Genomic DNA, 27,340 nt, shown 5'->3' with positions numbered 1-27,340 from the left:
CTCAGGGCCGCTGGAATGCAGGTAGATTCTTTTCAACATGCTTTTACATAATATGTTGTAACAATGATTTCAAAAAGAAACTACAGAAGCCTTACAGATTAAAAATATCTCACCTTGCCAATGTGTCTTCAGGCTTCCCATGTACAAAAAGGCCCAAGGACTCTAGCAGTCTTACAACCACTATCCTGTTTGCCTCACCAGACACGATCTCTATTCTGTGGTAATCCACGATGACCCCCTTCTTCAGGTGATTCATCATGTCCTCCCTCGCCTGTTGAGAGGCCATCCTGATCTTTTCTGCCGTGGCGTGCTTCATACACGCCCTCTTCAAGTGAGCAGGAAGCTGATCAAGAGTATTCAGGTACATCTTGCACACCAGGGGAATCCGCGCGGGTTTCCTTTGAAAATAAATAATACCATCTGTGTATAGAAACAAGCTAAGACTGATTTCTTAAATTATCCTTAATTTTCTCTCTCATAGTTTGAGCATAATGATTTTATTGCATTTATATAAGAATTGCTCATTGCTCCTAAATAAATAATGGTTTCATAAAAAAATGAACACTTACTTGGGCTCAGTCACAGACTTTCCAATAGAAGCCATTGTGGAGTTCAGCAACTGCAGGTCCTAGAAGTGGGGAAGGAATTTTAAAAGAGAAATTGAATTACAATACAGAAGGAATGGCTGAGGGTTCACTGAAATATATAAATATACAAATTCCAAAGACTGAGTCCATATAGAAACAACTACCTTTCATTTTCAGTATAAGAAAAAAAAACATTATCTTCCAAAGCATCATAAAATTGTCCCTTCTTCCAGACTCTACTTCTCTCTTGTAGTAGTATAGCAGACCTTTCCAGGTGAGCAGATCACAGAGTCTGAAATGAGCTTCCTCCATCAAGCAAAGTACCTGAACATGACTCTGTCTTCATAAAAGCGCCCCTGTAATAAAGAAATTAAATCCGAAATCAAGAGGGCAGTTGCCTACTGAAATACAAGAAGTCATCAATTTTAACCTAGCAACACATTAAAGGCTGCATCTATACAAATACGATTCTAGAAATGCTCACCAGATTACGTTTTAAGAAGGAACTGCGCCTCAGGTTCCGCCGAGATCTTAACTCGGATGGCAGGATTCAGAGTCCGGAGTGCGGACTGATGGCGCACGGAGGGTCCATATACTGTGGATCCCTCAGTGATCTTCCGCGTATTCAAACCGCCAGCGTGTGACTCCCCTGTCCCCGTGACCTCATTGCTCTGCTCTCTCCTCTGTGCAGCTGAGCCCGACTCACGGTAAAATGGAAAAAAATATGCCCTCGACGTGAGATTTATTCTGGAGCGAGCCAGTGTTGCGCATAGCTGCCTTCAAAGCAGTTAACCCAGGTTCGATTCCCGACCAACGCAGTTGCGAATGTTTTCAAATGCTGTCATGAGCCTTGGATTGTGACTAGCAAAGCGAAGCCTTTTGAAAGAGCTAAAGCACTGCAAAACGGAATTGAAGGAGAATCTTACAGGGGATTCTGAGCAGCGTCTGCATACATGCAGTCAGATAAAGGTGCTGAAAGCTTGAGCTACTCTCAATGTCATGCTGCCCTTCCCCGGAGTAAATCTGTTACATTGAAAGAATGCTTCTGGCAGGTTCAAAAAGGGACCCTTGTTAATTGGAGAAATCAATGATTTCGAATGAATTCTGTATGCGTTAAAAGACAGCTATACACAGAAAACATGCAGGACACTGCTCACGATGTTTCCCGAGCCGAAACACAGTGCGTTTTTCCAAGCCATTTGACAAAGCCCACCCACTGAAAACTGCAGCAGATCGTGTAAAGACGTTCAACTTTGTAACTACTGCACGCACAGGAAGCAGAATAAATTCCTCTTTTCAAACTGTCAAAGGTTTGCTTTGCGAACGCTGCAGGACATCGCACAATCTCTTTTGAATGGGGACAAACGATTTCTTATGGGGCGCAGTAAGTACAGACGTTTAAAATGCTCCACTCATGCCGACGATGCAGCATGAAGAAGCGCAACCTAACGTTTGACAGACAAAAGCCAGGCGCCGCTATGAGCAATATGAAATCATACTGACAGCACACGGCGTTTCGCGCTGACACAAAAGTAATCTCGACAGACGCTGTTCTCTGCATAAAGCTGAAAGAGCTAAAGAGCGTTCCTGTTGACACGTAACAAGCTCGTTTCTTTCTACCATGATATCACCGTGACCAAATCTGTCTTTAAACACCTTGCTCAGTCTCTGACAAGACTGTCAAAAATTGCTTTCGCCGATTGTATTGCAAACCGGCGGAAGCGGGGTATTGGGAAAAGTTTTCAACTAGCAATAATCGAGCCTCGGCTAAACCTCACAGGCTACGATACTGCCACTGCGCAAAGCTGACGGTTGCCAGGCAACCGCGGGGATCCTATGGAAATCGTTATCGATCGTCTCATGGCATGTCGTTGCTATAACGCTTCATATTTGTCGTCTTCTTCTTCTTCTAGCTTGAGGTTTTGAAGAATTTCATGACAGACAAGGGCTCCGTTGGGAACAAAGGGCGTTGTGAGAAAACCGTTGCTTATTTTCAGCAGCAGAAATACAACCCTTTAAATACAAGATGACAGAACAATGACGAAGGGCATGCCGGGAGGAACTCATGCACTACAGAGGAAAGGGGGCGGGCACGTACAGTTCACATTCAAGCCACAAGTACTCTTCTTGGATGTTGCACAAACAAATCCTAACGTCTTGAAAGCATTGCAGCATGTTTGTGTCCCATTTCCCGTGGCTGCGGGACGACTGACACGAACGGACAAACACAATCTGTGGCGTTTAGCGTGACATAGTCTTGCAGGCATCGTGCTGTCTCACTGCAATATTATACCGCTGGAGGAAACAGTCCATCTGGCCATGAAACTCATTTGAACGTCTAGCTACAGCAACTAACAATATCATGATTTATTCAGGATGTGTGGAATCAGCACGTCCCGGAGACAGCTTCCGAAATCGTGAGCATTCTCTGGTGGTAGGGGCGTTCAAGATGGCGCTCAGGTGGGAGGTAAAGTTTAGTGGTTGGGGAGTTTTTTTGAGTTTTTCATGACCTGAATGTTAATTTTTGCTTTTTTTGACTACAGAAAAATAAGGACTTAACACTAGTTGTTTAAACTTCAGTTTTAATTGAAAGAAAAAAAAACGATTTTTTTTTAGGTTTAAAAAGTCCGATATGAGTAACACTGGGAAAAGAAAAGAGAGTGCTGGGTCTTCGAAGGAGAACTCTAAGATACCTCAATCGTATATGTATAGCACTACAAAAAAATCGATGGCAACTAAAGGGAAAAGTGAAGCAGCTGCAGGGGCAGCAACAGGGCGGAGGCGCCGCGCGCCCGGCCGACGTGTTGGACCGGTGCGCTTTACGTGCTGAAATAAACACGCGACAGCCCCGAAATGTTTCCAGAGTGCTGTGCACTGAAGACTTGGCTGGTGCTCCTCTGTGCAGATTGTTGGTGCTCCTCCAGTGTGGGACGAGCCAACACAAGGGAGCGCATTCGCCAACATCCAGGCACGCAATGCGATTTGGAAAGCAGCTCCTTTCCAAAGAGTTGCACACGAACGATCCTTCAGTCCCGCTCGGGGGGCACGGAACCCCCGCCACACACAGCTTCAAGTAGCGAGTCAGGCGCTGGGGCTTTCGCTTACGGCCACACCACCCTGAAAACGCCCAATCTCATCTGATCTCGGAAGCTAAGCAGCGTCGGGCCTGGTTAGTACTTGGATGGGAGACTGCCTGGGAATACCAGGTGCTGTAAGCTTTTGCTCTCCCGGCCAGCAGGGGTCGCCGTTGGTGCCGTAGGCTTTGGGAGGAAAACCTGCAGGATGGAAAGGTGATCTATAGCCTCATCTCTAGAGATGTTTTGTTGCTGTGGCATGTGTGTGACCCATATTCAAAAAAAAAACCCGTCTGTAAAACGAATATCGAAGCTGCCTCTAAATCTGCAAATGAAGATGAGTCGATAAACCACTCGTTTTTCGTATAACTAGACATATATTCATTTGTTACCGATTTCATTCATTGAGCACGGATACAATAGAGGTACAGCCATTCACTGTTTGACATGTCTGCACTGGTACAGAACCGAGCAATCAGAAAACGGGTGAAACTGTCTTTAGACTCAGCATACAGTACCGAGGCCCCCCATGACCAAATAAAGGCTAACCTCGATAATCAGCCTAAAGAACGCAGACTACAGCAAAACGACTGACTTTGAAAAGGGAATGAACGTCCGGAAGGAGTAGTGGAACTAGCTTGAGATGCTTCTCCGGACCCCTAACTAAAAGCCAGCGAGAACCAGCAGCGGCGTCCACTCCTGTCGAACCGGGATCCTTCCACAGCCACGCAGCTCGTGGTGTCTTAACCCTCCCGTATCTGATTTTGGACCAAGCACATCAGGGGAGAGCGCGAACGCAGTCCCCCACTACCAGAAATTATGCAGTCGAGATTCCCACATTTTGGGAATTTGCAGGGGTCAGCACAGCCGGAGTGCAATGGCCGAGCCTCGCCCTGGGTGAACCTCCTTCTTGATCAAGGTATCTCCCCTGCCAGGTAAGTATGAGTTAAACAGGCCCCTGCAAGCGGCCCGCACCCACAGCACAAATCGCGCAGCCTAGGCCACCTCCTCGCCCCGCACGCCACCGCCTCCTGCTGGGCCCACTCTTTCACACACTCACACGCCACACTAACACTCAAAAGTGTGGGCAAAACGAGAAAACGAGCGCGCCGTTTCCTACACATCTGCAGTCGCCGTTGCGCATTCGCAGCATGTCCCGGGATGCAATTCGGCCTCATTTGCATAACTCCAGACCGGCAGATCGCCACGCAAGCTCGCGACGTGCGCCTGCCACACACCGAACAAACCTTTTCAGCAATTTCCAAAAAACGGGCCTGCTCGCCTGCCCACAAGGCTCCGTCTCTTACCTGCTCTCCAGAGCCTGCTGCCTTCTGTGCTTTTCTCTCGGCACCGCTGCAGTGCACACAACTCCTGCAGCGGGAGGGGGGGAGAAAGTTCCCGCGCTCCGCCGCAGGGAAGGCTCGCTCCGTGCGCACACGTCCTTTCGATGCCAGTCCAACAAGTGCTCCGCATTAGCTGCGTCGGGGCTCCGGCGTGTCGCACCTCACCTCACCTCGCACTGCCCCCTCCTTGAATGTCTGCCGCTGGGCATGCCCCACTCTCCTCCGCCTTATCTTATCGCGTGTGAGCACCGACAATGGCCACAATGCCGGGGAATGGCACCTGTAAAGTGTTAATTGGGGCACAGGAACAGCCCGTCTCGTCTCGGGGGGGCCGGCTTCAGAGACAATACAGCAAACACAGCGGGGCGGGGGAAGAAGACGACACCACACATGCGGGTACATTCAGCTCCGGCGGGAACGAGACATTTGTCGGTCTTTTCAAGTGCCGAGAGCCGAGCAATCCTTCACTTGTATCGTTTCTCCCCGGTGACTAGATCTGGCCCTGCGACTCTCGACTGGGCTCACCCCCGGGGCAGCCCAGCAGGTGTGAGCCTGGCCGGCACCCGGATGGGAGATTCCACCCCGGAAAAGCTCCGGTTGCTGCTGCTCCTGCAAGAGGTGTGACTGGGACCAGTAGGGAGCGCTCACCCTGCGGGCTGTGTGGCTCTCTTACGCCCCAGCCTACTGATGGAGGTCAAACCGAGGTCCCGACCCTCCTTGGCCATTAGGAAACCCCAGGGCGTCTCTCAAAAAGAGACGCCGGGGGTGTCCCTCTGGTGTTAGTGCTCCCCTTTACCCATCAGTCGGGGTCTCCTCCTAATCCCCGTCTCACCTGTAACAATCAATGACGAGGCCCCCCTGTCCGTGAGATTTAGTACTCGCGCAAGAGACCGGGGGCAGAGCGCGAACGCGGTCCCCCGCCCCCCACAAAGTGCGCGCTCCGGGTTCCCTCTCGGGGCCCTGCAACACAGCGGAAGGGCAGCGAGAAGGAGCCTCTTGCTCTGACGCCGCAAGGCCACAAGAGGGCGGAGGCGCCGCGCGCCCGGCCGACGTGTTGGACCGGTGCGCTTTACGTGCTGAAATAAACACGCGAAAGCCCCGAAATGTTTCCAGAGTGCTGTGCACTGGAGGTTTTTGTCTGGTGAAGACTTGCCTGGTGCTCCTCCGTGCAGATTGTTTGTCCTCCTCCAGTGCGGGACGAGCCAACACAAGGGAGCGCATTCGCCAACATCCAGGCACGCAATGCGATTTGGAAAGCAGCTCCTTTCCAAAGAGTTGCACACGAACGATCCTTCAGTCCCGCTCGGGGGGCACGGAACCCCCGCCACACACAGCTTCAAGTAGCGAGTCAGGCGCTGGGGCTTTCGCTTACGGCCACACCACCCTGAACACGCCCAATCTCGTCTGATCTCGGAAGCTAAGCAGCGTCGGGCCTGGTTAGTACTTGGATGGGAGACTGCCTGGGAATACCAGGTGCTGTAAGCTTTTGCTCTCCCGGCCAGCAGGGGTCGCCGTTGGTGCCGTAGGCTTTGGGAGGAAAACCTGCAGGATGGAAAGGTGATCTATAGCCTCATCTCTAGAGATGTTTTGTTGCTGTGGCATGTGTGTGACCCATATTCAAAAAAAAAACCCGTCTGTAAAACGAATATCGAAGCTGCCTCTAAATCTGCAAATGAAGATGAGTCGATAAACCACTCGTTTTTCGTATAACTAGACATATATTCATTTGTTACCGATTTCATTCATTGAGCACGGATACAATAGAGGTACAGCCATTCACTGTTTGACATGTCTGCACTGGTACAGAACCGAGCAATCAGAAAATGGGTGAAACTGTCTTTAGACTCAGCATACAGTAACCACTCGGCCACCTCGTCTAGGAAACTGGGCTGTCCTGACATGGGTTGGCGCACTCCAGTTGATCTTTTTCTTTTTTTCCCCTCATACTCGAGGGTCATTTTCCTGTTCCACATGCGATTTCAACATTTTCCTTGGGAGATGTCAAGCCAGCAAGCCACTGCTGTGGTTCAGTGGCCAGTGTGGAGTTCAGTGGCCCTGTTGTACACAGAAAGCACATTGAGCTCCTTGGACATGAAAAGTTCCAGATAAAAGCCATTTGTCATCCTTTCTCTTGGTGTCGATGTTGCTATTGTATGTAAAGGTGGCAACTTGCTCAGCGAGCAGGCGGAGCACACACCGAATGCAGATGTGTCTGAGTGGTGTGTCCAAGTGGCTGCAAAAGGACAGCACTCCCGGGGCGCCGTGGCTTAGTTGGTTAAAGCGCCTGTCTAGTAAACAAAAAATCCTGGGTCCGAATCCCAGCGGTGCCTTTTTTTGTTCTGTGTTCTCGAACAGAACTGGTCATTATGGACAACCGCATACGTCTAGACTTAATTAAATGCAAGTATTCATTTCCTGTCTTGAACGACTTGTTTTTCTTAAAATGGATGCAACTTGCAAAACATGAAATACAAACCTCGCTAATCAGCGCTCGCGGCTGGCAAAAAAAAAAGAAGTCAGCAATGTTTTTTTCTTTAACCTTAAGCCTGCTAATGGAGAAGAACCTAGTCGCCACATCACATACATCCGTTTCAACGATAAGAAGGTAACAACTATCCTCACTCCAGAGTAAATCTCACGTTGAGGGCATATTTTTTTCCACTTTACCATGAGTCGGGCTCAGCTGCACAGAGGCGAGAGCAGAGCAATGAGGTCAGGGGGATAGGGGAGTCACACGCTGGCGGTTTGAACACGCGGAAGATCACTGAGGGATCCACAGTATGTGGACCCTCCGTGCGCCATCATTCCACACTCCAGACTCTGAATCCTGCCATCCGAGTTAAGATCTCGGCGGAACCTGAGGCGCAGTTCTTTCTTAAAACGTAATCTGGTGAGCATTTCTAGAATCGTACTTGTATAGATGCAGCCTTTAATGTGTTGCTAGGTTAAAATTTATGACTTCTTGTATTTCAGTAGGCAACTGCCCTCTTGATTTCGGATTGAATTTCTTTATTACAGGGGCGCTTTTATGATGACAGAGTCATGTTCAGGTACTTTGCTTGATGGAGGAAGCTCATTTCGGACTCTGTGATCTGCTCACCTGGAAAGGTCTGCTGTACTACTACAAGAGAGAAGTAGAGTCTGGAGGAAGGGACAATTTTATGATGCTTTGGAAGGTAATGTTTTTTTTTTCTTTGAAATCGAAATGAATCAGAATATCAGTGCAAAAGACAAACTCTTGGTTTGGTTTAAAGAGATATGGTTTTAAAACAGACAAAATGTAGAAAACAGGTGTTTCTCACTTTTGGAAAAGAATGGACCGGGGGTAATATTTTACTAGTTGCAGTGCTAAGCTCACTGGGTTACAGTCCTGCAGTGTCACACCAGGGCCAGTGGTGCAATGGATAATGTGTCTGACTATGGATTAGGAGTTTGGAGGTTTGACTCCTGCCTGGCGCTGGTTGTTTTTAAACACATCAGCCTACTCCCTAAGTAGCCTGTGCTACTTACTGCATTGTAATCGTACCCAGTAAGAGATTTCCTTCATGTAAATGAACTGCACCTGACAGCTTTAGAAAAACACCTGGGCTCAGTACGGTGCTGAGAGCTCAAGTTGTACCAATAAACTTGACAGTAAAAGGTTGTAATTAGTCAAGAAATAAAGTCGAACAACAGCTGCGGGTTTGATTCTGAACGTATCAGATTGCAGCACCTTTTACTTCAATTGACAAATGATAGAGATTCGAAGAGAGATCCTTCAGACCAGCAAGCGAACCCACGGCTATTTCGGTTTTCTATCTAGGCAACGTTGGTGTCTGCAATAGCATACATGAAAGCGTGATGCAATTTCTGTGGCTACATTTGTTGCACGTCATGCACAGTAAGAGTGTTTCTAACACCAAATAAAAAGTAAACAATTAGCGATCACGCCTTCTCCTCAGTTAACCCACTGAAACCCTTGCTGTTAACAGTTCTTTAATGCGTGCTTTACGAGCACCTACATATTGTGTCGGTTCTTTCAGTTTTATTCATTAGGTTTTCAAAGGCATAAGTAGAACACCAGAGGTGCGAACGCAAGATGTGTGGTTATCTGAAGAACTCATTTCCATGGCAGCGGGGCCAAGCGATTTAGCGTTTTTATAGTACCAGGAAAGGAGAAACAGCACTTCGCCTTTGCCGCGCAGGCACAAGGAGACGTGCGGCAGACGCCGTAGTCGGCAGGATTCGAACCTGCGCAGGGAGTCCCCAATGGATTTCGAGTCCATCACCTTAACCACTCGGCCACGACTACAGCGAGTTTGCCCTCGCCGCATTCCTCCTTTAATCTAACACGGAGTGCGACGTGGCTGCGGAAACCTTTTCAAAGTCGCTCTCCGTTAAAAAAAATAAATACCTTTGACAAAATACGTGCCGGCAGATAGACACGCCTCAGAGGGTTTAAGGCTGGCTTCACGTTCAAATGATAAAGTCTCCCCGTCCGGATGTCAAAATGCAGCTTTGGCAGACAGAACAAACAGCAACAAACCACAAATGTGGATAAGGATTTTACAAGCTGCACCACACTGCACTTTCAAAAGCATTTACATTCCTGTTAGACGCAGGAATTGCCTTTGATTTGCGTGCTTACAAACGCCATGGAAAACGAAACAAAACAAAAGCCCTCAGCTCCTGCACTTGATTATAATGCCGTTACGTGTCGAAGCAGGAATTTACGTCATCCTACCACTGCAACACGGGGAATAGAGGGAAATGAGCACACGCTACGAATCGTCTCAATCATTCCTGTTAGACGCAGGAATTGCCTTTGATTTGCGCGCTTACGAACGCCATGGAAAACGAAACAAAACTAAAGCCCTCAGCTCCTGCACTTGATTATAATGCCATTACGTGTCGAAGCAGTAATTTACGTCATCCTACCACTGCAACACGGGGAATAGAGGGAAATGAGCACACGCTACGAATCGTCTCAATCACTCCCTAGAGTCCTAAGGCGCATTGAAGGGTGCACCCCCATCATTAATCGTTGCGCCTCTGTGAAAGGAAAGCTCTTGAGCAGTCTTTGAAACAGCTCGGATGAAACACTTGATTGCTTCCATGTGCATCTGGAGCCCATTTCTTATTTTCACTTCACGCCCATTAAAGCATTTCTAAAACAGGAGATTCGCGCTTGGGAATGCGCCCTGCCTTACAAATAAAACAGGTCTACGGGTCTGAAACCCGCTCCACGGAAAACAGTTCTGTTGCGCTTTTGATCAAAGGGAGATTCGCTGTTCTTACTTTTTGATGACATAACACCCAAAGGGGCTTCTTTGGAGCTGGATTTCAACCAGCATCCTTGGCGGTATCCTTTACAGTCCTCTGTTCGGTCTACAAGGGACAGAAGGGGGCAGCTTTCCTCACACATACAGTGCAATGTACTGTAGTGTTCCCGTTCATTGAATTTGCAGTTCTGCATCAGACCTCTAACCCGTTTCCTTAGCTTGGATTTAAGCCACGAAGCAGGCTTCTACTGTATAAACGTCTAGAGGAATGACAAACTGTGATTCTGAGAGACTGTCAAAAATCGCTTTCTCCGTTTGCGTTGCAAGTAAGTGAAAACGCGGTCTCAACCCAGAGCCAACGTTAGCCTACTATACCATGTTCAGCCACCGCTAGAAAATGTACGGCTCTAGTACCGGAGCGACGAGGATGGGATTCGAACCCACGCATGCAGAGCACAATGGATTAGCAGTCCATCGCCTTAACCACTCGGCCACCTCGTCGAGGAAACTGGGCTGTCCGGACATGGGTTGGCACGCTCCGGACATGGGTTGGCACGCTCCAGATGATCTTTTTCTTTTTTTTCCCTCGTACTCGAGGGTCATTTTCCTGTTCCACATGCGATTTCAACATTTTTCTTGGGAGATGTCAAGCCAGCAAGCCACTGCTGTGGTTCAGTGGCCAGTGTGGAGTTCAGTGGCCCTGTTTATTATGCCTAATAAACAGGAGATCCTGCGTGATCCTAGATGATTGCAAGCCGTACAGCCTCCGCCATGCTTCCCAGGTGGGATGAGGTTTTGGAGTTGGTATGCAGTGTTTTGTTATCTCCAAACATAACGCTGTGCACATTTACCAACAAGTTCAGCTTTTGTCACGTCTGTCCACAGAACATTGTTCCAGGAGTTGCTCTGGAACATCCACGTGGTCTTTAGCAAACTTGAAAGGGGCAGTGGGGGCAGACACTTCCCGCCCCCCAAAGAAAAGAGCGCCAATCAGACAGGCGGAGACCAAGGACTCGCAGAGCAGACAACCACAATCGCCATAACAAGAGCGATTGTGAGCGGTTTTGTTTTCTCTCTTTGACCAGCCCAGCTGCGCCCCACCCGAAAGCAGGGAAGCAGAAAAATTGCATGGAACTCATTCATGCTCCTCTCCACGGAAATCTTTAGTAAAAGGCAAAAGATTTGTATGAAATGAATAGAAACCAGAGTGCGTGGCTGCACAGCTTCAGGAGCCCAGGCCACCTTCAAGGCCTCTGCCCTGCCGGTCGTGGTTGGCAATGCACCTGGCCTTACAAACGAGCCAGTGGGGTCCGTTCAGCTCCGGGCTCATCGCCTGCGGCTCTCGGCTTGCGGGCGTGCCCAATCCGTGCGATAACTCGGAAAACACCCGGCCACACTGTGCCGGAAACGACGCACTCTGGGAAGCCGCTTTGCAAAGCGAGGTCCCAAGATCCCCTGCGGCCGGACACTTCCCGCCCCCCAAAGAAGAGAGCGGCAATCAGACGGGCAGAGACCGAGGACTCGCAGAGCAGACAACCACAATCGCCATAACAAGAGTGATTGTGAGCGGTTTTGTTTTCTCTCTTTGACCAGCCCAGCTGCAACCACCCGAAGGCAGGGAAGCACAAAAATTGCACGGAACTCATTCATGCTCCTCTCTACGGAAATCTTTAGCAAAAGGCGAAAGATTTGTACGAAATGAAGAGAAACCAGAGTGCGTGGCTGCACAGCTGCAGGAGCCCAGGCTGCTTTCAAGGCCTCTGCCCTGCCGATCGTGGTTGGCAATGCACCTGGCCTTACAAACGAGCCAGTGGGGCCCGTTCAGCTCCGGGCTCATCGCTTGCGGCTCTTGGCTTGCGGGCGTGCCCAATCCGTGCAATAACTCGGAAAACACCCTGCCATACTATGCCGGAAACGATGCACTCTGCTACAATATGATTGCTACATATCTGCATTTGTTGGTTTTTAAGGAGTAAGAGTGCAGGGAGTTTAAACCTGCGATCCAGTGTGTTGAAGTATTTCACAACACTACCCCTAGCACATCTGGAAATAAATCCTCATAATGATTATTGCCCTGGGCATGTACCATAAAATCAGTGAGCATATATATATATAGTAGTTCAGGTGGGTAGCTGCGTCAGCATGCGTAGGCTGCAAAGGAACAAGTAATAGGTTTATTCCATGCTGAAAAAAAGAAGAAAGAGAACACAACGTTTCGGCCGTGGAGCCTTCTTCAGGTACACCTGAAGAAGGCTCCACGGCCGAAACGTTGTGTTCTCTTTCTTCTTTTTTTCAGCATGGAATAAACCTATTACTTGTTCCATATATATATATATAACTGTGTTGAAGCTAGAGACACAGAATAACTGCAAACACATCCTAAATACAGTGTTCCTGCACCTTTGACCTCATCCAGAATGTATCCTTTTTTGAAAGGGATTGCTGTCAGAATGCACAACTGAATCCCAAACAGAATCTCTAGTCAAATATGATCATTTGTGAAACAGGCAAATGAGTCTCTCAGGTGCCCATTGCTCATTTTCCGACACATTTATGCAATACTTTCACCATGCATTGAGCAATAGGGATTAAAGACACCACAGGTAAAGTTTTCGCGTTGAGCAATAGGGATTAAAGATACCAGAGGTAAGGTTTAAAAGTGATTCTGAGGTGTAACACATCAGCTAGGCATCTGAAATGCGGGGTTTGAGAGCCCTTCAGGGAACACCGTACCTTAAAGGTACCAGAAGTCCACTAGTATAAGCATTAAGTCACTGTCACCCCTGTTACAATGTGATTGCTACATATCTTCATTTCTTTGGTTTTTAAGGAGTAAGAGTGCAGGGGGTCTAAATCTGCGATCCAGTGTGTTGAAGTATTTCACAACACTACCTGTAGCCCGTCTGGAAATAAATCCTCATTCTGATTGTTGCCCTGGGCATGTACCAATAAATCACTGAGCATATATATATATAGCACTGTGTTGAAGCTAGAGACCTGTATGTATAATATGATGCTAAAATGTTATTTTCACATATATTAATGTAATAAATGATTGCTTATGCTTTATAAACAAATCTAATTAAAATAAAAGCTTACGTTTTGTATTTATCTTGTACCATAGAACATGATTTTCTTTGTATTTCAAGCCCACAAAGTGTCCAAATGACGCACTACATAATATAAGGAAGATTATCACATGCATATCGGTATTATCTTTCTTATGAAAATGCATTCCTTTCATTACCTTTTACTTTTTAAAATGAACTCAAATTGTGTATAATGTAATAATTTAAGTAGAATAGATTCTAATAATATAAAGATCCAGTGTATTGCACTGGCCTGGTCAGCCTGGCCTGGTGGATGGTGCACATAGCACTTTCAGTGCTGGAGGTGTTAATGGCGGAGGTGTTGGAGAGTGATAGCTGTGTGGGATGGGTGGGTGAGTAGCTGTCGTGGGTTGTAGCTTTTCCTTTGCAGCTTGTCCTATACCTTCCTCCTGTAGGCGTCCTTGCTCTCTCTCAACTTCTGTTTTAGCTCCCATCATGTAATGATGAACATGATTTACATGATAAAAGGAAGATTATCACATGCATATCGGTATTATCTTCCTCATGAATATGCATTCCTTTCATTACCTTTTAATTTTTAAAATGAACTCAAGTTGTGTTTAATGTAATAATTTAAGTAGAATAGATTCTAATAATATAATGATCCAGTGTGTTGCACTACTTCACTGCTTCACTGCTCTATGCCGTCTGGAAATAAATCCTCAGACTACTTACTGCCCTGGGCATGTACCAATAAATTACAGGAGCACATCTATATATCACTGCGTTGAAGCAGGAGACACAATCACTGCAAACATCCTAAATACAGTGTTCCAGCACCTTTGACCTCATCCAGAACGTATAATTTCTCTCAGGGGCCCATTCCTCATTCTCAAGACACATGTATGCAGTACGTACACTATGCATTGAGCAATAGGGATTAAAGACACCACAGGTAAGGTTAGAAGACATTCTGACTATATTCTAAAATATTGGACTCATATTCTTATGATGGCAGACATGATGCTGTGTTTAAAACCGGGGTAAATGGACATTATATGACTGTCAATTCTGTTTTGTTTTGTAGACTCTTGGCTGCCTATGTGGTACAGTGCAGCGTGAAAAAAACATTTTCCAAAACTGTGTCAGCTCAAAAGTTGTAAGAAAACCTTTCCAGCTGCTTTAACTCTCTTCATTTTTGTCATTTAATTGTCTGTCGGCACTATGTGGTAGGGTTGCATGACAACCCATCTCACCACGGAAAGGAACCTAACAGCTTTTGTAAGAGAGGAGAAAGGGACCTGGCCTGTACGGATATCGAACCCACAACCTTGGCGTTATTAGCACCACGCTCTAACCAACTGAGCTAACCAGCCTCACGACAGCAATCCTCTCTGTGCTGCAAAAAATCGAACTCAGGGAATTTCTTTTGCCCTCCTTTGAATAGAAAGCCGTGTAATTCAGTGTACGGGCTTTCTCGTGCAGTTTCATGGTTCTTGTAACCCAAATCCTACACTGGCGTGAAGTGACCCCCCATTTCACAGCATTTTTCAGCTGATTTAAAATGTACCTAAAGGAGAAGCATTATTGAAGACCATCAATTACCAAGAGCATTTGTCAAAGGTTTTGGTGGTCATTTTTAATGACCACAGAGCGCTGTGACCTCGGTTTTACATCTCATCCAAGAGACAGCGCCCTTTTACAACACAGCGTCTCCGTCACTATGCTGGGGCATTGGGACCCGCACAGACCTCAGGGTGAGCGCCCCCCCGCCGGAACCATTAACACCGCTTCCAGCTGGAAACTTTGTTTTTCCCTGTAGCTCACCCTCATCCAGGTACTGACCTGGCTAACAAATGCTTAGCTTCAGTGGGTTTTCAGTTGCGAGTTGCAAGGGGATGCAAGTGATGGAGCCGCTCGCTGCAAAAGCCACTGTTTTGGCTGGGAATCGAACCAGAGCCTCCCACGTGGGAAGCGAGAATTCTACCACTGAACCATCAATGCTCAGTACCCAGGCCTTCAAAAAAGACGCTTTTTTGGTGCTCTGTTAAAAAAGCGTCGACATTACCTCTTTCAAAAGGCTTCACTTTCCTAGTCAGATTCCAAGGCTCATTGAACCCGGGCTGTTTCCTCCAGCGGTATAGTATTGCAGTTAGACAGCACGATGCCTGCAAGACTATGTCACGCTCTGACGAGACTGTCAAAAATTGCTTTCACCGATTGTATTGCAAACCGGCGGAAGCGGGGTATTGGGAAAAGTTTTCAACTAGCAATAATCGCGCCTCGGCTAAACCTCACAGGCTACGATACTGCCAATGCGCAAAGCTGATGGTTGCCAGGCAACCGCGGGGATCCTATGGAAATCGTTATCAATCGTCTCATGGCATGTTGTTGCTGTAACGCTTCATATTTGTCGTCTTCTTCTTCTAGCTTGAGGTTTTGAAGAATTTCATGACAGACAAGGGCTCCGTCGGGAACAAAGGGCGTTGTGAGAAAACCGTTGCTTATTTTCAGCAGCAGAAATACAACCCTTTAAATACAAGATGACAGAACAATGACGAAGGGCGTGCCGGGAGGAACTCATGCACTACAGAGGAAAGGGGGCGGGCACGTACAGTTCACATTCAAGCCACAAGTACTCTTCTCGGATGTTGCACAAACAAATCCTAACGTCTTGAAAGCATTGCAGCATGTTTGTGTCCCACTTCCCGTGGCTGCAGGAGGACTGACACGAACGGACAAACACAATCTGTGGCGTTTAGCGTGACATAGTCTTGCAGGCATCGTGCTGTCTCACTGCAATACTATACCGCTGGAGGAAACAGCCCGGGTTCGATGAGCCTTGGAATGTGACTAGGAAAGTGAAGCCTTTTGAAAGAGGTAAAGCACTGCACAACGGAATTGAGGGAGAATCTTCCAGGGGATTCTGAGCGGTGTCTGCATACACGCAGTCCGATATGGGTGCTGAAAGCTTGAGCTACTCTTAATGTCATGCTGCCTTTCCCCGGAGTAAATCTGTTACATTGAAAGAATGCTTCTCGCAGGTTCAAAAAGGGACCCTTGAATGTGGACATAAAAAAACAAGAGTTCGCTGGCATTATATGCTAGAAGACACAGACCGGCGCCAGACCGGTAAAATGCCAGATGAACTAGGGATTGGACAGTTTCCAAGTGCTTGTACAATCGATGGAAATGTTCAAATAAATGTGCAAAAGAAATAAACAAAATAATCATTTATTTCTTTATCATATTGGCTAGCTAATGTCTTTGCTAGTTAGTGGCTGTGTTTCTGCGTTGGGTAGCAACGGGTGACTGTTCTCAGGCGGAAGATGTAAACAGCTTAATGTTCGTGTTAAATAATTCATTCTATACAGCAATCGCATATTTGGGTACCGTTTCATAAAACTTTCATGCTTAAAATGTTTAGGGAGAAATAGAAGACTGGTGTGTATTTTTTCTTTAAACTACCAAGACAAGCCATACACAGTACAGTTTATGTACATACAGTAATGTTTATGTTCCTAAATTAATATTGTTTATGACCTTCAGATGCGTTATGCTCCTCTTCTTTTTATGCTCAGCTACTAAAATTTCCCTTTAGTGGTAAAATCCATATAAATATTCAAAACTAAGCGGATTAAAATGTGCACAGTAAAGACATTAAATGATTAAATCTTTTCACTACCAACCAATGCACCACGAGTGCCCCTGTCGGTCATTTTGGCCAGCCAAGCACTTACCGCGGTGTCCTCCGGTGCCCTGCAGTGGCTTGTGGGTAGGTTACTGTACCGTGGGTTTTTATCGCGCATTTTGAATGGCTGCATCTGTATGATGTTATATGATGGTTTTTTTTTTTTTCAAATTTTAAATGATCATTTTTCATGGAGCTTTGAAGGGGATAAATTCAGCCTCTTTAGCCAGGCCAGAGCTCCAGGAGCCTGTGTAGGATTCTAGCTTTCTCCCCTTGCAGGCATCGGGCACAGAGGACCTCATGGTTTTCCTAAAAATCTTTTTTTTTTGTATTCCTTGTTGTTCCAAACTTAATTCTAAACACTTTTAATTAGAAATTATATTACAAATAGTGCAAAAAATGACTAATTTCACAAAAAATAATGTAATATAAAACAGATGTTTTTAACTTTATTGTAGTGTTTTAGAAACTAATATGTCTTGAAAAATGGTTATTTTTCACTCCTAGGAATGAAAGCTGTTGTTATATGATGTTTATTTTCAAATTTTGAAAAATCAAAGGATTCTATCTTTCTCCCCTTGCAGGCATCGGACACAGAGAACCTCATGGTTTTCCTAAAAATCATTTTTTATGTTCCCTGGTGTTTCAAACTTAGTTTTAATCAATTTTAATTTGTTATTATGTTAAAAACAGGGTAATAAGTTTCTTATTGGACTATAAATAATGTCATATTGTCTGCTATAAAACTGATGTTTTCAACTCCATTGTAGAGATTCTAGAATCAACCAATAGAGAATTGAAATAAAAAAGGGCATAAGAAGACATTACCAACAACGACCACAAGATGGAGATATTGTCCAAAGAGGCAAGAGGGCAAAGCCGCGAAAAGGTAAAATCATTTCTTGAAAGAGATTGCTGTCAGAATGCACATCCGTATCCCAAACAGAATCTCTATTAAAATATGATCATTTGTGAAACAGGCAAATGAGTGTCTGCTACAATATGATTGCTACATATCTGCATTTGTTGGTTTTTAAGTAGTAAGAGTGGAGGGGGTTTAAACCTGCGATCCAGTGTGTTGAAGTATTTCACAACACTACCCCTAGCACATCTGGAAATAAATCCTCATAATGATTATTGCCCTGGGCATGTACCAAAAAATCAGTGAGCATGCATATATATATCACTGTGTTGAAGCTAGAGACACAGAATAACTGCAAACACATCCTAAATACAGTGTAGTTCAGGTGGGTAGCTGCGTCAGCATGCGTAGGCTGCAAAGGAACAAGTAATAGGTTTATTCCATGCTGAAAAAAAGAAGAAAGAGAACACAACGTTTCGGCCATGGAGCCTTCTTCAGGTGTGAGAGAGACAGGGCAGTAGGCAGAGGTAAAGTAGCGGGAGAACAAAGGTTGGGAGGGTGGAGGAGTGAGAGACGGGAGCAGGGGACAGAAAGAGAGGCCAATCAAGAGGTGTGAAGTCAGAATGGGTGCAGAGAGGTGTGAAATGAAACTTCCAATGAATGGAGAAAATTTAAAAGAACAGTAGTCTGTCATTAAGGGAAGGGAGAATGTGTGATCCTAGCTGCAGAATAATTTTAGTTTCGGTGGTCTTTCTGATGTATGAGTTCCGAAAACCATTTTTGAGAACACAGACGGAGAGATTAGAGTGGTCGGGGCCGTCAGAGGTGAAATGAGAAACAATGGGCTTGGAGAGATCTTTAATCTTCACAGCCCTGACGTGTTCTCTGAAGTGGTCTCCGAGTCTCCTTCCTGTTTCTCCAATGTAGATGGCTGGACATTTACTGCAAGAGATACAGTAAATGAGGTTGCTGGAAGTACAAGATGCTGTCTGGGTGATCCGGAATTGTCCTGAGGGGCCTTGAATGAGTGTGGTGGTGGCTGTGTACTTGCAGGTGATACAACGAGCTCTGTTGCAAGGGAAAGTGCCTGGTGTGGATGGTTGTTGAGGGCGGTCAAGGGAGCTGTGAACAAGGAGGTTACGCAGATTAGGTGGTCGGTGATATGAGATGATAGGGCGATCAGAAAAGAGGGCCCCAATGGAGGGATCATCCTGTAGGATGGAAAAGTTGTGGTTAATGGTCCTGGGGATAGGAAGTGTGTTAGGGTGGTAAGGAAGCACCAAAGGAATGCGGTTGTTACGGCGGGAGTTCCTGATCGGGTTGATGGTCCAGGGGGTGTTTTTGGCTCGGGCAAGGGCCCTGTCAATCACACTGCTGGGGTATCCTCTGTTGATGAAAATTGAGTACATTTCGAGGGCTTGGTTCTCGAAGTCGATGTCATCGCTGCATAGTCGTCGTAACCTAAGGAACTGTGAAAAAGGAAGAGAGTTTTTAGTATGGTTGGGGTGAAATGAGCTGTACAGGAGGTAGCTGTGTGAATCCGTGGGTTTGTAATAAACTGAAGTGGACAGTCGGGGGTAGTTGATAGACAAGTGGATGTCTAGAAACGGAAGAGTGGTGGAAGATATGTTAACCGTATATTTGAGGGACGGGTGGAAGTTGGTGAAATGGTGCAGGAAGAACTCAAGCTGATCGCTGGAGCATGTGGCGGCACCGACGCAGTCATCAATATATCACTTGTAGAGGTCAGGGACATAGCCAGTGTAGGAAGCGAAGAAGCGTTCTTCTACCCAGCTGACAAAAATGTTGGCATAGCTGGGTCCCATTCTGGTGCCCATGGCCACTCCACTGACCTGTTGGTAAAAAAGATTATTGAAAGAGAATGCGTTCAGTGTGAGGACCAATTCTGCAAGGCGTACCAGGGTGTGGGTGGGTGGATCAAGCACTGTGCGTTTGTCCAGCGTGTGCTTGAGGGCTGTAAGGCCGTCATTATGGGGAATGACGGTGTACAGAGATGTGATGTCCATGGTAAAAATGTGGCATTCGGTACCCTGAAATTGGAAATCATTGAAAAGTTGGAGCGCGTGGTTGGTGTCTTTGATGTATGAGGGAAGATCTTCAACCAGCGGTCTCATGAGGCTGTCGAGAAAGGCTGAGATGTAAGTAGTTGGACAGTTACATGTTGATACGATGGGGCGTCCAGGGGTGTCAGGTTTGTGGATTTTGGGGAGGAGGTAAAATTGAGATACCTGTGGATGTTCCATGATGAGCCGGTTCGCCTCCTGGGGGAGCTCGTTACTGCTGATAAGAAGGGAAATGGTGGATACCACTTCCTTTTGGTAGTCAGTGGTAGGGTCCTGTTGGAGAGGGAGGTAGGCAGAAGTGTCAGTTAGTTGTCTAGAGGCTTCAAAGATATATAGATCCTTACCCACACCACAACAGCACCTCCTTTGTCCGCTGGTTTGATGACGATATCATCCCTGTTGCGGAGAGACTGGAGCACCTGATTTTCTCCTTGGGTGAGGTTAGACCTATGTTTACTGGGTATAGAGAGTGCCTTGGGAGCTTGATTAGTGCATTGGTTGATGAAATAATCAACTGGTGGAAAACGGCCAGAGGAGGGAGTCCAACAGCTCTGTTTGGGATTAATGTTGTTAATGACATCAATAACCGGGTTATAAAGGAACAAGTAACAGTGTTCCTGCACCTTTGACCTCATCCGGAATGTATCGTTTTTTTAAAGGGATTGCTGTCAGAATGCACAACTGAATCCCAAATAGAATCTCTAGTCAAATATGATCATTTGTGAAACAGGCAAATGAGTCTCTCAGGTGCCCATTGCTCATTTTCAGACACATTTATGCAATACTTTCACCATGCGTTGAGCAATAAGGATTAAAGATACCAGAGGTAAGGTTTAAAAGTGATTCTGAGGTGCAACACATCAGCGATACAGCTAGGCATTTGAAATGCGGGGTTTGAGAGCCCTTCAGGGAACACCGTACCCTAAAGGTACCAGAAGTCCACTAGTATAAGCATTAAGTCACTGTCACCCCTGTTACAATGTGATTGCTACATATCTTCATTTCTTTGGTTTTTAAGGAGTAAGAATGCAGGGGGTCTAAATCTGTGATCCAGTGTGTTGAAGTATTTCACAACACTACCTGTAGCCCGTCTGGAAATAAATCCTCATTCTGATTGTTGCCCTGGGCATGAACCAATAAATCACTGAGCATATATATATATATAGCACTGTGTTGAAGCTAGAGACCTGTATGTAATAATATGATGCTAAAATGTTATTTTCACATATATTAATGTAATCAATTATTGCTTATGCTTTATAAACAAATCGAATTTAAATAAAAGCTTAAGTTTTGTATTTATCTTGTACCATAGAACATGATTTTCTTTGTATTTCAAGCCCACAAAGTGTCCAAATGACGCACTACATGATATAAGGAAGATTATCACATGCATATCGGTATTATCTTTCTTATGAAAATGCATTCCTTTCATTACCTTTTACTTTTTAAAATGAACTCAAATTGTGCATAATGTAATAATTTAAGTAGAATAGATTCTAATAATATAATGATCCAGTGTGTTGCACTACTTCACTGCTTCACTGCTCTATGCCGTCTGGAAATAAATCCTCAGACTGCTTACTGCCCTGGGCATGAACCAATAAATTACAGGAGCACATCTATATATCACTGCGTTGAAGCAGGAGACACACAATCACTGCAAACACATCCTAAATACAGTGTTCCATCACCTTTGACCTCATCCAGAACATATCATTTCTTGAAAGGGATTGCTGTCCGAATGCACATTCAAATCCCAAACAGAATCTCTAGTAATATACGATCGTTTGTGAAACATGCAAATGACTGTCTCAGGGGCCCATTCCTCATTGTCAGACACATGTATGCAATGCTTTCACCGTGCATTGAGCAATAGGGATTAAAGACGCCACAGGTAAGGTTAGATGTCATGTTCTATGATCATTTCTTTCAGCATTAGGGACTAAATATACTAAACGTATGATGCTTAAATGTTATTTTCACATATATTAATGTAATAAATGATTGCTTATGCTTTATAAACAAATCTAATTAAAATAAAAGCTTAAGTTTTGTATTTATCTTGTACCATAGAACATGATTTGCTTTGTATTTCAAGCCCACAAAGTGTCCAAATGTTCTATGATCATTTCTTTCAGCATTAGGGACTAAATATACCAAACGTATGATGCTAAAATCCTGAAAAAAGGATGTGCTCCATCTCGTCAGTAGATTGGATTCCAAAACTGATTTGGGTCAATATACATTACCTTTGAAGATAAGGTACAGTCTACTGTAGGGAACCATCAACTTAGAAAGCATTGGCCTTCCCTGGGGGTCAGGTAGGTGCAAAAGATAAACCTTTATCCTATCTTTATCTTAAGATAAGTGGCCAAGCAGTATTTTTCCAAGTTTCACCAAGCTCATCATGTTGCCATAGTAGACAAAGTTCTATAAAATGTTAAATAACTTTTAAAAAAAGCATCTTGGTCTTTCAGTACTGTACAAGGTGAATTAAACTGTCCCTGGTAATAAAAAGTAATTAGAAGCATCCCAGAAACTTTATCTCTAGAAACATTAGCTGTTTTATATCATGTAATTTAGTGTGATGTTGTCAGAATTCAAGGACATTATCACACACAGAAATTGGTTCAGTTAAATCTAAAAAACACACCTAAACATGGGTTTAAATGTAAAATAGAAGTCTTACCTCTTGTCAAAAGATTTAATTCAAGAAGCGATGTAATAAATGATTGCTTATGCTTTATAAACAAATCTAATTAAAATAAAAGCTTAAGTTTGGTATTTATCTTGTACCATAGAACATGATTTTCTTTGTATTTCAAGCCCACAAAGTGTCCAAATGACGCACTACATGATATAAGGAAGATTATCACATGCATATCGGTATTATCTTTCTTATGAAAATGCATTCCTTTCATTACCTTTTACTTTTTAAAATGAACTCAAATTGTGTATAATGTAATAATTTAAGTAGAATAGATTCAGGTAGGAAATATAGAGTCATGATGTTTATGGCTGACATCATTTCACATGTGTGAATTTTAAGCTAAGAAATAAAAACATTTACAATGAATATACCATTGCTTAATTTTTAATGCCTTTAAAAAATAAATACCTCCTGAGAATAATTTGCCACTCCCAGATCCTTGGTAAGGTACTGTTTGAATCCAATCAGGAGAGGAGCACCCAGGGAGTGCTTTCTATAGAGTCCAGCTTGGGCCACTCTCTTCCGGCCTGCTGATACTTTTTAACTACTCAGGGCCTGTAAGGATATAAAACACCGGCTTAAACATTTTATACCTATAAGACAAATTAGAATTTTAGTAAAAAAAGATACATCTGAAAAATAAAAAGTCTTACTGCTGATAGAGTTCTTCAGAGCTCACATCTTTCCCTTCCTTATCCGCTTCTGTTTCAGTTTCTAGAGGAGCCTCTGGCATCTTTTCCTCCTGGACAGCGGCCTCTTGCTCAGGGCCGCTGGAATGCAGGTAGATTCTTTTCAACATGCTTTTACATAATATGTTGTAACAATGATTTCAAAAAGAAACTACAGAAGCCTTACAGATTAAAAATATCTCACCTTGCCGATGTGTCTTCAGGCTTCCCGTGTACAAAAAGGCCCAAGGACTCTAGCAGTCTTACAACCACTATCCTGTTTGCCTCACCAGACACGATCTCTGTTCTGTGGTAATCCACGATGACCCCGTTCTTCAGGTGATTCATCATGTCCTCCCTCGCCTGTTGAGAGGCCATCCTGATCTCTTCTGCCGTGGCGTGCTTCATACATGCCCTCTTCAAGTGAGCAGGAAGCTGATCAAAAGTATTCAGGCACATCTTGCACACCAGGGGAATCCTCACGGGTTTCCTTTGAAAATAAATAATACCATCTGTGTATAGAAACAAGCTAAGACTGATTTCTTAAATTATCCTTAATTTTCTCTCTCATAGTTTGAGCATAATGATTTTATTGCATTTATATAAGAATTGCTCATTGCTCCAAAATAAATAATGGTTTCATAAAAAAGTGAACACTTACTTGGTCTCAGTCACAGACTTTCCAATAGAAGCCATTGTGGAGTTCAGCAACTGCAGGTCCTAGAAGTGGGGAAGGAATTTTAAAAGAGAAATTGAATTACAATACAGAAGGAATGGCTGAGGGATCACTGAAATATATATATATACAAATTCCAAAGACTGAGTCCATATAGAAACACCTACCTTTCATTTTCAGTATAAGAAAAAAAAAACATTATCTTCCAAAGCATCATAAAATTGTCCCTTCTTCCAGACTCTACTTCTCTCTTGTAGTAGTACAGCAGACCTTTCCAGGTGAGCAGATCACAGAGTCCGAAATGAGCTTCCTCCATCAACCAAAGTACCTGAACATGACTCTGTCTTCATAAAAGCGCCCCTGTAATAAAGAAATTCAATCCGAAATAAAGAGGGCAGTTGCCTACTGAAATACAAGAAGTCATCAATTTTAACCTAGCAACACATTAAAGGCTGCATCTATACAAGTACGATTCTAGAAATGCTCACCAGATTACGTTTTAAGAAGGAACTGCGCCTCAGGTTCCGCCGAGATCTTAACTCGGATGGCAGGATTCAGAGTCCGGTGTGTGGACTGATGGCGCACGGAGGGTCCACATACTGTGGATCCCTCAGTGATCTTCCGCGTATTCAAACCGCCAGCGTGTGACTCCCCTGTCCCCGTGACCTCATTGCTCTGCTCTGTCCTCTGTGCAGCCGAGCCCGACTCACGGTAAAGTGAAAAAAACTATGCCCTCAACGTAAGATTTACTCTGGAGCGAGGATAGATGTTACCTTTTTATCAATGAACAGGATGTATGTGATGTGGCGACTAGGTTCAATTTTGTATCCTCTTTAAAAGATTAAGGACTGGGGTGAGCGTGATTTACCAACCTTTCAGCTAAGAACCTGACGTGCGCACCGTTTAAGCTGCATGGACTCGGTCGTTTAACTCTTCTCCATTAGCAGGGTTAAGGTTAAAGAAAAAAAAACATTGCTGACTTCTTTTTTTTTGCCTGCCGCTAGCGCTGATTAGCCAGGTTTGTATTTCATGTTTTGCAAGTTGCATCCATTTTAAGAAAAACAAGTCGCGTTAAAGACAGGAAATGAATACTTGTATTTAATTAAGTCTAGCCGTAGGCGGTTGTCCGTAAGGACCAGTTCTGTTAGAGAAGACAGAACAAAGAAGGCACTGTTGGGATTCGGACCCAGGATCTCCTGTTTACTAGACAGGAGCACATTACCCAACAAGTTTCGACGAGGTGGCCGAGTGGCCAAGGTGATGGACTGCTAATCTATTGTGCTCTGCACGCATGGGTTCAAATCCCGTTCTTGTCGCTTTCCATGTCTGATATGTGTGCCTGTTCGACGTTGGCTCTCCTGTTGTTTGCTCTGGTACTAGAGCCATACATTTTCTAGCGGTGGCTGAAGAAGGTATAGTAGGCTAACGTCGGTATCGAGCAGTGGCAGTACCAGTATTTACGTGCCGCTGCTGCCAAGTGGCTCTGGGTTGAGACCGCGTTTTCACTTACTTGCACGGAGAAAAGGAGAAAGCGATTTTTGACAGTCTCTCGAGAGACTGCGCTAGGTGTTTAGGGATAGACTTTGTCAGTTCCCCCTGGGATGATGGCCTCTCAAATAGTTTGTGATTCCTCTAGACATTTATACACTAGAAGCCTGCTTCGTGGCTTAAATCCAAGCTAAGGAAACGAGTTAGAGGTCTGGTGCAGAACTGAGAAATTCAATGAACGGGAACACTACAGTACATTGCACTCTATGTGTGAGGAAAGCTGCCCCCTTCTGTCCCTTGTCGACCGAATTGAGGACTGTAAATGGTACCGCCAAGAAACTTTAGGATGCTGGTTGGAATCCAGCTCCAAAGAAGCCCCTTTGGGTGTTATGTGATCAAAAGCGCAACAGAACTGTTTTCCGTGGAGCAGGTTTCAGCCCGTAGACCTGTTTTATTTGTAGGGCAGGGAGCATTCCCAAACGCGAATCTCCTGTTTTAGAAATGCTTTGGGCGGCGTGAAGTGAAAATAAGAAATGGGCTCCAGATGCACATGGAAGCAATCAAGTGTTTCATCCGAGCTGTTTCAAAGACTGTTCAAGAGCTTTCCTTTCACAGAGGCGCAACGATTAATGATGGGGGTGCACCCTTCAATGCGCCTTACAACTCAAGGGAGTGATTGAGACGATTCGTAGCGTGTGCTCATTTCCCTCTATTCCCCGTGTTGCAGTGGTAGGATGACGTAAATTACTGCTTCGACACGTAACGGCATTATAATCAAGTGCAAGAGCTGAGGGCTTTAGTTTTGTTTCGTTTTCCATGGCGTTCGTAAGCGCGCAAATCAAAGGCAATTCCTGCGGCTAACACGAATGTAAATGCTTTTGAAAGTGCAGTGTGGTGCAGCTTGTAAAATCCTTGTCCACATTTGTGGTTTGTTGATGTTTTTTCTGTCTGCCAAAGTTGCATTTTGACATCCGGACGGGGAGACTTTATCATTTGAACGTGAAGCCAGCCTTAAACCCTCTGAGGCGTGTCTGTCTGCCGGCACGAATCTTGTGAAAGGTATTTTTTTTTTAACGGAGAGCGACTTTAAAAAGGTTTCCGCAGCCACCTCGCACTCCGTGTTAGATTATAGGAGGAATGCGGCAGCGGCGAGCTCGCTGTAGTCGTAGCCGAGTGGTTAAGGTGATGGACTCGAAATGCATTGGGGACTCCCCGTGCAGATTCGAATCCTGCAGACTACGGCGTCTGCCGCACGTCGCTTTGTGCCTGCGCTGAAAAGGCGTAGTGCTGCTTCTCCTTTCCTCGTGCTATAAAAACGCTATATCAATTGTCCCCGCTGCCATGGAAATCAGTTCTTCAAGTAACCACACACTTTGTGTTCGCACCTCTGGTGCTCTACTTATGCCTTTGAAAACGTAATGAATAAAGCTGAAAGAACCGACACAATATGTAGGTGCTCGTAAAGCACGCAGTAAAGAACTGTTAACAGCAAGGGTTTCAGTGGGTTAACTGAGGAGAAGGCGTGATCGCTAATTGTTGACTTTGTATTTGGTGTTAGAAACACTCTTACTGTGCATGACGTGCAACTAATGTAGCCACAGAAATTGCATCACGCTTTCATGTATGCTATTGCAGACACCAACGTTGCCTAGATAGAAAACCGAAATAGCCGTGGGTTTGCTTGCTGGTCTGAAGGATCTCTCTTCGAATATCTATCATTTGTCAATGGAAGTAAAAGGCGCTGCAATCTCATACGTTCAGAATCAATCTCGCAGCTGTTGTTCGACTTTATTTCTTGACTAATTAGAACTGAGTGTTGCATGAGCAGTTACGTAAACTTTTC

General features: G+C 45.0%; 9 non-coding genes and 1 pseudogene across 9 annotated transcripts; 3 read left to right on the top strand and 7 right to left on the bottom strand.

Annotated features, from left to right (window-relative positions):
* Positions 1–2,252: 2,252 nt before the first annotated feature.
* Positions 2,253–2,394, bottom strand: LOC148632829 (U4 spliceosomal RNA). The gene has a single exon (XR_015934175.1). It is a non-coding gene; the product is annotated as a U4 spliceosomal RNA (small nuclear RNA).
* A 1,292-nt stretch (positions 2,395–3,686) lies between these two features.
* On the top strand, positions 3,687–3,805 carry LOC148632828 (5S ribosomal RNA). Its single transcript, XR_015934208.1, has one exon. It is a non-coding gene; the product is annotated as a 5S ribosomal RNA (ribosomal RNA).
* A 635-nt stretch (positions 3,806–4,440) lies between these two features.
* LOC148632827 (U1 spliceosomal RNA) lies at positions 4,441–4,604 on the bottom strand. Its single transcript, XR_015934190.1, has one exon. It is a non-coding gene; the product is annotated as a U1 spliceosomal RNA (small nuclear RNA).
* A 1,766-nt stretch (positions 4,605–6,370) lies between these two features.
* LOC148632826 (5S ribosomal RNA) lies at positions 6,371–6,489 on the top strand (annotated as a pseudogene).
* A 2,724-nt stretch (positions 6,490–9,213) lies between these two features.
* On the bottom strand, positions 9,214–9,295 carry trnas-cga (transfer RNA serine (anticodon CGA)). The gene has a single exon. It is a non-coding gene; the product is annotated as a tRNA-Ser (tRNA).
* A 1,389-nt stretch (positions 9,296–10,684) lies between these two features.
* On the bottom strand, positions 10,685–10,766 carry trnas-gcu (transfer RNA serine (anticodon GCU)). Its single transcript has one exon. It is a non-coding gene; the product is annotated as a tRNA-Ser (tRNA).
* Positions 10,767–11,362: 596 nt separating this feature from the next.
* Positions 11,363–11,476, bottom strand: LOC148632823 (U5 spliceosomal RNA). The gene has a single exon (XR_015934221.1). It is a non-coding gene; the product is annotated as a U5 spliceosomal RNA (small nuclear RNA).
* Positions 11,477–11,868: 392 nt separating this feature from the next.
* LOC148632822 (U5 spliceosomal RNA) lies at positions 11,869–11,983 on the bottom strand. Its single transcript, XR_015934225.1, has one exon. It is a non-coding gene; the product is annotated as a U5 spliceosomal RNA (small nuclear RNA).
* Positions 11,984–15,500: 3,517 nt separating this feature from the next.
* Positions 15,501–15,642, bottom strand: LOC148632821 (U4 spliceosomal RNA). The gene has a single exon (XR_015934178.1). It is a non-coding gene; the product is annotated as a U4 spliceosomal RNA (small nuclear RNA).
* An 11,014-nt stretch (positions 15,643–26,656) lies between these two features.
* Positions 26,657–26,738, top strand: trnas-cga (transfer RNA serine (anticodon CGA)). The gene has a single exon. It is a non-coding gene; the product is annotated as a tRNA-Ser (tRNA).
* The last annotated feature ends 602 nt before the right edge of the window (positions 26,739–27,340 follow it).

The sequence above is a fragment of the Lepisosteus platostomus genome, unplaced genomic scaffold (assembly GCF_059453375.1).
Source record: "Lepisosteus platostomus isolate fLepPlt1 unplaced genomic scaffold, fLepPlt1.hap1 Scaffold_59_H1, whole genome shotgun sequence".
Classification (NCBI taxonomy): Eukaryota; Metazoa; Chordata; class Actinopteri; order Semionotiformes; family Lepisosteidae; genus Lepisosteus; species Lepisosteus platostomus.
The sequence above is the reverse complement of the archived record's forward strand: the minus strand, read 5'-3'. Positions and strand labels throughout refer to the sequence as shown.